Genomic DNA, 9,306 nt, shown 5'->3' on the forward strand with positions numbered 1-9,306 from the left:
TGGCCATCTGGCTCTTTTTGGATTTCTTTCTTTGTTTTTTTTGTTTTGGAGCTCCTTTTCTAGTGTAGGTCTATCGTGGAGTTTCCAATGTTCAGGCCTAGCGGGAAAGTTGTTTGTAGTTTGTTGATCCAGTCTTTTTCTCTCCATTTCCTTTCTCCGATTGTCCAGTTCTGGTTCCTCTCCAGCCCTGTAATTTTCAGAGATTCCAAGTTGTGTTGTAGAAAGTGTGCTACTAGAGGTGTTTGTGATTCTTTTTTGTGTTTGATATTATAGATGTGTTGTGTTAGTCTTACTCGGATAGTGTTGCCTGTTTCTCCAATGTAAATGATTTTGCATGTATCGCATTGTATTGCGTAGATGCAGTTCCTGCTGTTTTGTGTAAAGGTTTGTGGAATGTTGTATGTGATGCCTGTGGATTGGCTCCGGAGGGAGGAAAGTTGCTTGAAGTGTCGTGATGCTTTTGTTGGTTTGCGATTAAGTGAAGGCAGTTTACTGGACACTAAATAGTTGGTCAAGTTTTTGTTTTTTCTGTAGGCTGAGATGATCTTGTGTCCTGCAAGAAGGTTGGTGTCTTGAAATTTGTTGGTTAGGTTTTGTTTTATCTGTGAATTAGCTGCCACACTAAAATGTGAGTAGGTAGTTATGAGTGGAATAATCTTTTTGTTGTCTCTAGGCTTTTGTTCTAAGAAGGTTTTCCTTATTCCTCCGAGGAAGGAACGGGAGTACCCCCTTTGTCTGAGTGCTGTGAATAAAACTTTGGTAGCTGCCTGGAAGTCAGTATGTTGTGTGCAAATTCTGTGGAATCTGAGTAGTTGTGATTTTATTAAACCTCTAAACGTGTGTTTAGGGTGATAGCTGGTTTTGTGTAGTAGAGTGTGTGTGTCAGTTTCTTTAAAATATACTTTGGTGTCTAGTTGGTGTGTTTGTGAAAAATGTGGTCCTTTGTAAGTGGTGGTGTCTAAAAAGTTTACTTTGCTGTTATGTGTGGTGTATTTTACCTTGATGGACTGGTGGTGTGTGTTAAGTAACGAGATGAAATGTGTAAATTCCTCCATGCTATGTGTCCAAGTGCCCCAAATGTCATCTAGGTACCTGAAATAGTGAGTTGGTCTGTGTGGGCATCTGGGGAGGATTGTTTCTTCCCAATCGGCCATGTAGATGTTAGCATATGATGGAGCAAAGCGTTTCCCCATCGCTGTTCCTTTGGTTTGGAGGTAGAATTGGTTGTCGAATTCAAAGTCGTTTTTCCTTAAGCTGATTTCCAGGAGTTTGATCAGTTCCTCGTCTGGTCTGGTTGGATCCGGATTTAGATTTAGACATTTCCTGATAGCTGCAATGCCTGCGTTGGTCTCTATGTTTGTGTACAAGCTGTCTATATCTATTGTGAAGAGAAAAGCTGTTTCTGGTAGTTTGAGTGTTTTAATTTTGTCTATGAAGTCATATGTGTCTTTAAGGTAGCTAGTGTGTTTGGTGGATAGGGGGTTTAAAAAGTGGTCTATGTATTCTGCAATTCTATATGATTCACTGTTGCAATCCGATACTATCGGTCTGCCTGGTGGTATGGTGTGTGGGATAGTCCATGTGTCTGGTGATTTGTGTATTTTTGGTAGCATGTAAAAAATGCGTGCTCTGGGTGTGTCTGCCCCCTTGAGATAGTGTGCCTGTTTTCTACTAATTATTTTGTGGTCTGTTAGTGTTTGTATTATTGTGTTAATTTCCTGAGCAGAATCAAGATAAATTGGTGCGTCTAATTTCCTGTAGTGTTCTTGATTATTTAGTTGTCTGTTGGCTTCAAAGATGTAGTCTTCTCTATCCATTATTACTATTGAACTTCCCTTGTCTGCTGGTTTGAAAATGATGTCGGTATGTTTTTGTAATTCCTTAAGTGCAATCCTTTCTGGTGCTGTTAGGTTGTCTTCTGTTCTGTAGTTACCTGGGTTCAGGCTGTGTATTGTTTTTAGATCTTCAAGAATAATCTCTGTGATTTCCTGTGGAACTTGGTTGTTATTTGGTTCCCAGTTGGATTTGGGTAGGAAGGGTATGTGATTTGAGTCTCCTTCCTCTTCAAAGAAGGTTGCGATTTTTAGCCTCCTATGGTAGTCTTGTGTTTCTGCTCGCAGTGTCTGCTTCTGTTTTGCTTCAGTTTGCGGTGTGGGTATGAAGGAGAGGCCTTTGCTCAAAAGGCTGTTTTGACTCTCTGTTGGTGTGAAGTATTTACATAGATTGACTATGTTGGATGCCCCCTCCCTGGAGATATTTGGGCTTGTGGGGTCTCCTAGTTTAAATGCTGGCACCAGTGCTGGAGCATATCTTTGGCTGTGTTGGTTGTCCAGTGGATGTTGTCTCCGCCAGCTTGAAATTTCTCAGTTGGTAATAGCGGTATGTGTGGTAGGTTGGCTGAGATGAATCCGTTTAGTTCTTCCAAGTTCCGTTGGGCCTGCATGTCTAGTGCTCGTGAGAAGTTCACCAGTGGCACTTTGATTTCTGCAGTTGGGAAGGTTGTCTTTGCTGACCTGTACATCCTTTGTAGGTTTTTGATAGCTGTCTCTTTGACTTTCTGGTCCTTGTTGTTGATTCCGAATGATAGGATCACTTTGGTCACTCCTCTATCTGTTTTGGCTTTGTCCAGAAGGTTGGTGTCTCCCCTGCAGTGCAGCGTGCTTTAAATGAACAAGCATGCCCTGTGAATGCCAGCGGTGTCTCCCCTGCAGTGCAGCGTGCTTTAAATGAACAAGCATGCCCTGTGAATGCCAGCGGTGTCTCCCCTGCAGTGCAGCATGCTTTAAATGAACAAGCATGCCCTGTGAATGCCAGCGGTGTCTCCCCTGCAGTGCAGCATGCTTTAAATGAACAAGCATGCCCTGTGAATGCCAGCGGTGTCTCCCCTGCAGTGCAGCGTGCGTACAGACAGTGGCATCACAGTACAGTAGATCACTCACATTACAAGACAAATCCACAAACAGCAGCCTTCAGAGAGTCTCTCCACTGCGATGACTTTGTTATTTCACATGCAGACACGGTGCTGTCTCCCACACCTGCTCACAACGGCAAAACCAAAACCACATGAAAAGGATACTTCTCTCATCAGGCCCCATATTCAAAGTGTCACTTCATCACCTAAAATAAAAAAAAAAATTAAGCAATCTATAAATGCTTTCAGCCTAGTTGGACATTATATACAACTTTACCTGTCCCACAAGTGTCCCCCAAAAAATACATAGCATGCACCCCAAGTTGAAAGAGGCAGCATTAATCCTTACAATAGTTGCAGGGAAGAACAACTTCTGCATTAATTAACTGCATTGAAATCAAGACAATCACGGCTATATAAAAAATCATTAAATACAATCACAAGTGTTACTAACTACCTTAACAAACAGTTACTCCGGGTTCAAATACAGTCAGCACTCTTTATTGCCACTCAATAGAACATACTTTTAAATCAGGTGTGCATTGTAGCAGTGTGTGAGTGTGTGTGTGTGTGTGTGTAGCAGTGTGTGAGTGTGTGTGTGTGTGTGTGTGTGTGTGTAGCAGTGTGTGTGTGTGTGTGCGTTTGTATATAGCAGTGTGTGTGTTTATTGTGTTCAGGTTACCTTGTGTTGCTGCTCCAGACTCTCACTGTGTGTCTGTGTGTGTGTGTAGAAGTGTGTGTGTGTGTGTGTGTGTGTGTGTGTGTGTAGCAGTGTGTGTGTTTATTGTGTTCAGGTTACCTTGTGTTGCTGCTCCAGACTCTCACTGTGTGTCTGTGTGTGTGTGTAGCAGTGTGTGTGTGTGTGTGTGTGTGTGTTTGTATATAGCAGTGTGTGTGTTTATTGTGTTCAGGTTACCTTGTGTTGCTGCTCCAGACTCTCACTGTGTGTCTGTGTGTGTGTAGAAGTGTGTGTGTGTGTGTGTGAGTGTGTGTGTGTGTGTGTGTAGCAGTGTGTGTGTGTGTGTGTGTGTGTAGCAGTGTGTGTGTTTATTGTGTTCAGGTTACCTTGTGTAGCTGCTCCAGACTCTCACTGTGTCTCTGTGTGTGTGTGTAGCAGTGTGTGTGTTTATTGTGTTCAGGTTACCTTGTGTTGCTGCTCCAGACTGTCACTGTGTCTCTGTGTGTGTGTGTAGCAGTGTGTGTGTTTATTGTGTTCAGGTTACCTTGTGTTGCTGCTCCAGACTGTCACTGCGTCGGCAGGGCTGAAGTGTTTGTTCAGAAGAGCAGGCAGGCTGTGCCACACTGACCCGGGGTGAGGCGAGGCGTGCGAGGAGTGTTGAGAGGAGGGGTGAGGTGAGGGGTGAGAGGAGGGGTGAGCTGTGCTGTGCTGTTCAGCCTACCTGCCAGCGCCTTGCCTTTGTAGAGGAGTCCCTGTTGATTGACAGGTATGTTGAGCCTGTCAGAGACCAGACTCCAGACTGTGGAGACCTTCTCATCCTCACAGACCTGTCAAGAGACAAGAACACACAGACACACAGTGAGGGGATGAGCATTAAACACTGAAACTACATCTTCATCCTCACAGGACAGGCGAGAGACAAGAACACACACACACACACACACACACACACACACACACACACACACACTGAGACTCACACACAGACACACACACACACACACAGACACGCACACACACACAGACACACACACACACACAGACACACACACACACACACACACACACACAGACACACACACACACACACACACACACACAGACACACACACACACACACAGACACACACACACACACACACAGACACACACACACACACACACAGACACACACACACACACACAGACACACACACACACACAGACACACACACACACACAGACACACACACACACACACACACACACACACACACACACACACACAGTATCAGAGCACTCTAGCGAGGGGACGGTCGAGTATTGTCAAGAGCAAAAACACACTTTTATAAAAACTGCTGCTTTTGTATTATTATGGTCTGTATGTGTGTCATGCTATAGAAATGTATTGTGGTCTGTTCTTTTTTTGTGCTCTGTACTGTACAGTGCTTTGTGAAACGCTTGTACAAAAATCTCTATATAAATGCAATCAATCAATAAATAAATAAATAAATAAATAAATAAATACAGTGGAAGTGCTTCACATTGTCACAGACCAGTATTATGAACTTGCTCTTGGTCTACAGCCATAATATTGTGTGAGAATTATTTCTCAGTCTCACAGATGAACCGACATTTAATGCAAGGGCCGAAAACAATATGTCAATTTAAACACAATAGCAACACTGAGGTGAAGATACAAGCCCAACACATTTCTCTTAGAGGTAGTCGAGCAAAGCAAGAGGCGAGGATGGACACATCTGCTGGAAACGCATGGATTTGAATTTGTTTCCAGGTTCATTTCAACACACAGCCCTACACGCGTGAGACACTCTAGCCTGCATGTATTCCCCTCACGTGTGCAGGAGTGACGGCAGGCGTAAGAACGCTGTGTGTTGTGTGTGGAGAGAGTTGGGGTGCGTTCACGACACGCAGACTTCCGTCATTCTGCGCAGAATCCGCACAGAATCGGAGCAAGTAGCCAAGGAATTTTCAGAATCTTTGCAGAATCTGCGCAGACTTAACAAAGTCTGCCTCTCGTGAACGCACCCCCTGTATTCTTAAATCGTGGGTGACGTGATTACGAGGCACACACTGACAAACCCCACACATTGTGTGTTTTCAGTTTATATCTTGTTAAAACAGAAAACTATATTAATTAAAACAATAAACTCCACACAAATACATAAACAACACAGTGAATTCTAATCAGAAATTACAGTTTAAGTGCCTAATGTAATCAACCACCATGGATCCCAAAATGATAGACACAGATTGGCTAACCTTTCAATGCTGCAGGGAACAAGAACAACAATATAAACAGCGACGTCACTCCTTCACAACTCGTGTGCAGCGAACACCCAACAATAAAAAGAAATTAACACACACCCGGTGATATTAAAACCATGAAGAGGCAACAACCTCGTGTGAGCACAATAAAGCATTAGCGGGGGCAATCAGATCAATCATCCATAGCAAAAAACAACACAGCAACATTAATTTGCGGTCCATTGTGGGACTGGGTCCGACATTGCAATTATTCCTCACAGGTCCTTTGTCGGACTGGGTCCGACATCATTATAGCAACGCAATAAACGGGTGTTTAGTCGTTTTTTCTCCGGAAAAAGCCGAGAAAACCATTCAATTGCCGAGTGGGAGCGACAGGAGCCGAGACAAGTCGAAAAAAAAAGAGGCGTATCTTATGAATAGTCATAGATGGTATCACGTATCAGAAAACGGGGCGTTCATAGTAAACAAGCTGGCTGAGTGCGTCAGCGCACAGAGACTATCATGGACATTTGCAGAGCTTTTTTCAGATGTTATAGTAATAAAATAATGACTTGGATCGCATTATTGAGGAGTTTGGTGATAAAACGAGTGATCCGGAGATGATCAATCGGTATGTACGATTATTATTATTATTATTATTATTATTATTATTATTATTATTATTATTATTGTTTATTTATTACATAGGTAAACGCTATAGCAAACGAAAGGGTGGGGCGGGGCTGGAGATGTCTAGTGAATGCTTTGTTGATATGCAGGGCCATTTAAACCCGTTTGACTGTGAAAAAAAATACTTTTAAACAGCGCGTATAAAATTAACTGCGCGTGTGAAAACCTGACGTGCCTGTTGCGCACTTAATAAATGGACTGCAAAGGGTTAAAACAAACACAGAAAACGGAGGCTGGCGCGCTTTCGATTATGACAAACAAAAAGGATGAGATGAAGCCGTACAGCCAAAAAACAAGCCCCTTAAACAGGTGTAAATAACAAAACGGTTTTGTTTTACCTGAAGAGAATCCTATTGCGATGTGAAACTCCAGGCAAGCATGGGGGCGGACATTCTGTGAAGCGCGCATGCTGACGTAGGCTTTGTTATGACCGTGAACGCGCCTGATAGAAGTCTGTGGGGACCCCGGTTTCACTGCTCGTGCTGTGCCCTGTAGCTCAATATGCAGGGGTTATTTTTTTATATTAAAAAAGCCGTTTTGTGGCTTTCCAAAGACGTATCATGCGTCTGGATCGGATGTTCGTAGACAAAATGATAATTGTTTACATTTGGTCAAATACAAGATTGCATGCAGTTTCCGAACATCTCCCCCTGGTGGTTAATTGCGGTGTTTACGGCAGAATAATTCAATGGGTTTCTCCATATCCCGTATATTTTCATATTACCCATAATTCAATTTGTGACACTTAACTGGAAAGGTACATATATTTAAAATTAAATATATATTTTTTTAAATAATTAATTGTATAAAACATTGAACATATATTATCCACAAACGCCGTTTTGGTAACAATATGATATTTGGACTTATTTTAATATATAGATTAATAATTAGTAACCCTAACTTGAATTTTACTTAGTTGTGCGACTTATAAATAGCTATTGGAATGATGTAATTAGCATATATCCCAATTATCCTGAATTGTAAAATTACTGCTTTGTGAGAAATAAATCAAAAGTTATGTGTAATATATAGATATATATTTTTTTTATTTTAAAGAATTAAAATTGTATAAAACATTAACCATATAATCCTCAATGACCACTTTGGTGACAATATAATATTTTTTTTATCATTTTAACATAGAAATATACTGTAATAAAAACTAACCACAAATAAGCTTTGGACTAATATGAGTTATAAATAACAATTGAACTCTTTATATATTATATAGCAAGAGCTGTGTGGCTTGAGCTAGTGATTGTGCTTGGTATGAGTGAAGTGAGTGAGATTGAACGTGTGTGAGTAAATACAGTGCTGAGAAAGAAGGCTGGTTGGAGAGAGAGAGGAGAGAGAGAGAGAGAGATGGGAGCCCCCCTAGGAAAGGAAAGGGGGGGTGGAGAGATGGGAGGGACAATGGGGAGTGGCGCGGGGACAATGGGGGGTGGCCTTTTTGACGCGCGTGGCTCGTCTTTGCCCCTCTTCATCCTCCGCGCCACTCCCCATTGGACATAGACCACCCCCCTGACCACTGACTCTTGACCCATGACCATTCACTTATGAGCCCTTCAACCTTTTAGGATATACATTTTATTTTCTTTTATACATTTTAACCCTTTAGACCCCTGAATAATTAAAGAACCCTTTTGGAGATTCCTTGAAATTTTTGCAAAAAACAGATTTCACTTGACTTATTGAAATAACTGTCTTGGAAATTCTATTGAAAGGAAGAGAGACTGTAGATTCTCAAACAGCAAGCTTTATTAAGATTTGCAAACCTGGAGCCTGTCACAACACTCAGTGCAGAGTCAGTTTGAGAACAAGCCCACATAACACTGCCAAACTTGGATATTTATAGGTACCTCCACAAACTGTCTATGTGACAGTTGGGCATGTAGCAACTTGAGCAAAACTCTTGCATACAGAGGAGACAGAGACCATATTTTTAGTAGAACAGACAGTCAAAAGGGTGGCTCAAAATTATCTTCATGACTCATAACTTCTACTTTTGCAATTGGTTGCCACATTGTAACGGTTTGAAACTAAAAGCTTCAGCCAACAGCGAATAAAACAAAAAAAAAAACGAGGGTCCTCAATTAACAAATTTAATGCCACACACACCAGTAAACTACACACAAGTGAATCACAAATGATTTAAGACAAGCCCACAAATAGTAGAGGGTAAAGCAACAAACAATTTTAAAGTCTGGCAAGGAAATAAAGATATGAAATAGCCAATTACTAATATAGTAAAAAAAACTTATAAATGTATAAGTTATATATATATATATAACAAAAATTATCACACACATATCACTCATGCAAAACAATGTCCCGAACAAATCAAGCCCAAAAAACAATCCAAGTAATCCAACCGAGCAAAAAAGAAACAAATGCAAAAAATGGAAACAACCCCAGAATGATCTCACCTGACTGTTTGTTTGTTGATGCTTATTCTGTAGTTCCAGTGGCAGTCCAACAGCAACAAGTTGTCCAAGAGATGCTCCAAGGTAGGTATAGTTCTTATTTAATATAATTTTCTTGTAAATAAAATCCTGAAAGTCAACTGGAACCCATTGAGAACCTGCACACAAACCACACCGCCATACACAAAATGGAGGAACCCAGAACACAAAACCTGCCTCCCTTCAACCCTCTACCTGTTTAAAAAAGAACAAAGGCTCATGGGAGTTCAGCCTTCTTAAAGGGGAATCCTTAATTAAATAGATACAATAATTAAGAAGTTACCTGGCCAGGCATTTTAACTAAAGGGAGTGTT

The 9,306-nt window shown here is 41.4% G+C and overlaps 1 long non-coding RNA gene across 1 annotated transcript in view; it reads right to left on the reverse strand.

Annotated features, from left to right (window-relative positions):
- Nucleotides 1-2,273: 2,273 nt before the first annotated feature.
- LOC131727260 (uncharacterized) overlaps nucleotides 2,274-9,306 on the reverse strand; it is a 7,253-nt gene continuing 220 nt past the window's right edge. Inside the window, exons 1-3 of the long non-coding RNA XR_009322059.1 lie at nucleotides 8,957-9,306; nucleotides 4,135-4,417; nucleotides 2,274-3,117 (exon numbers count right to left, since the gene is read on the reverse strand). The exon at nucleotides 8,957-9,306 is cut by the window's right edge and continues 220 nt beyond it. This is a non-coding gene — a long non-coding RNA (uncharacterized LOC131727260). The remainder of the gene's footprint in view (nucleotides 3,118-4,134; nucleotides 4,418-8,956) is intronic.

Source organism: Acipenser ruthenus, unplaced genomic scaffold (genome assembly GCF_902713425.1).
Source record: "Acipenser ruthenus unplaced genomic scaffold, fAciRut3.2 maternal haplotype, whole genome shotgun sequence".
In the NCBI taxonomy this organism is placed as follows: domain Eukaryota; kingdom Metazoa; phylum Chordata; class Actinopteri; order Acipenseriformes; family Acipenseridae; genus Acipenser; species Acipenser ruthenus.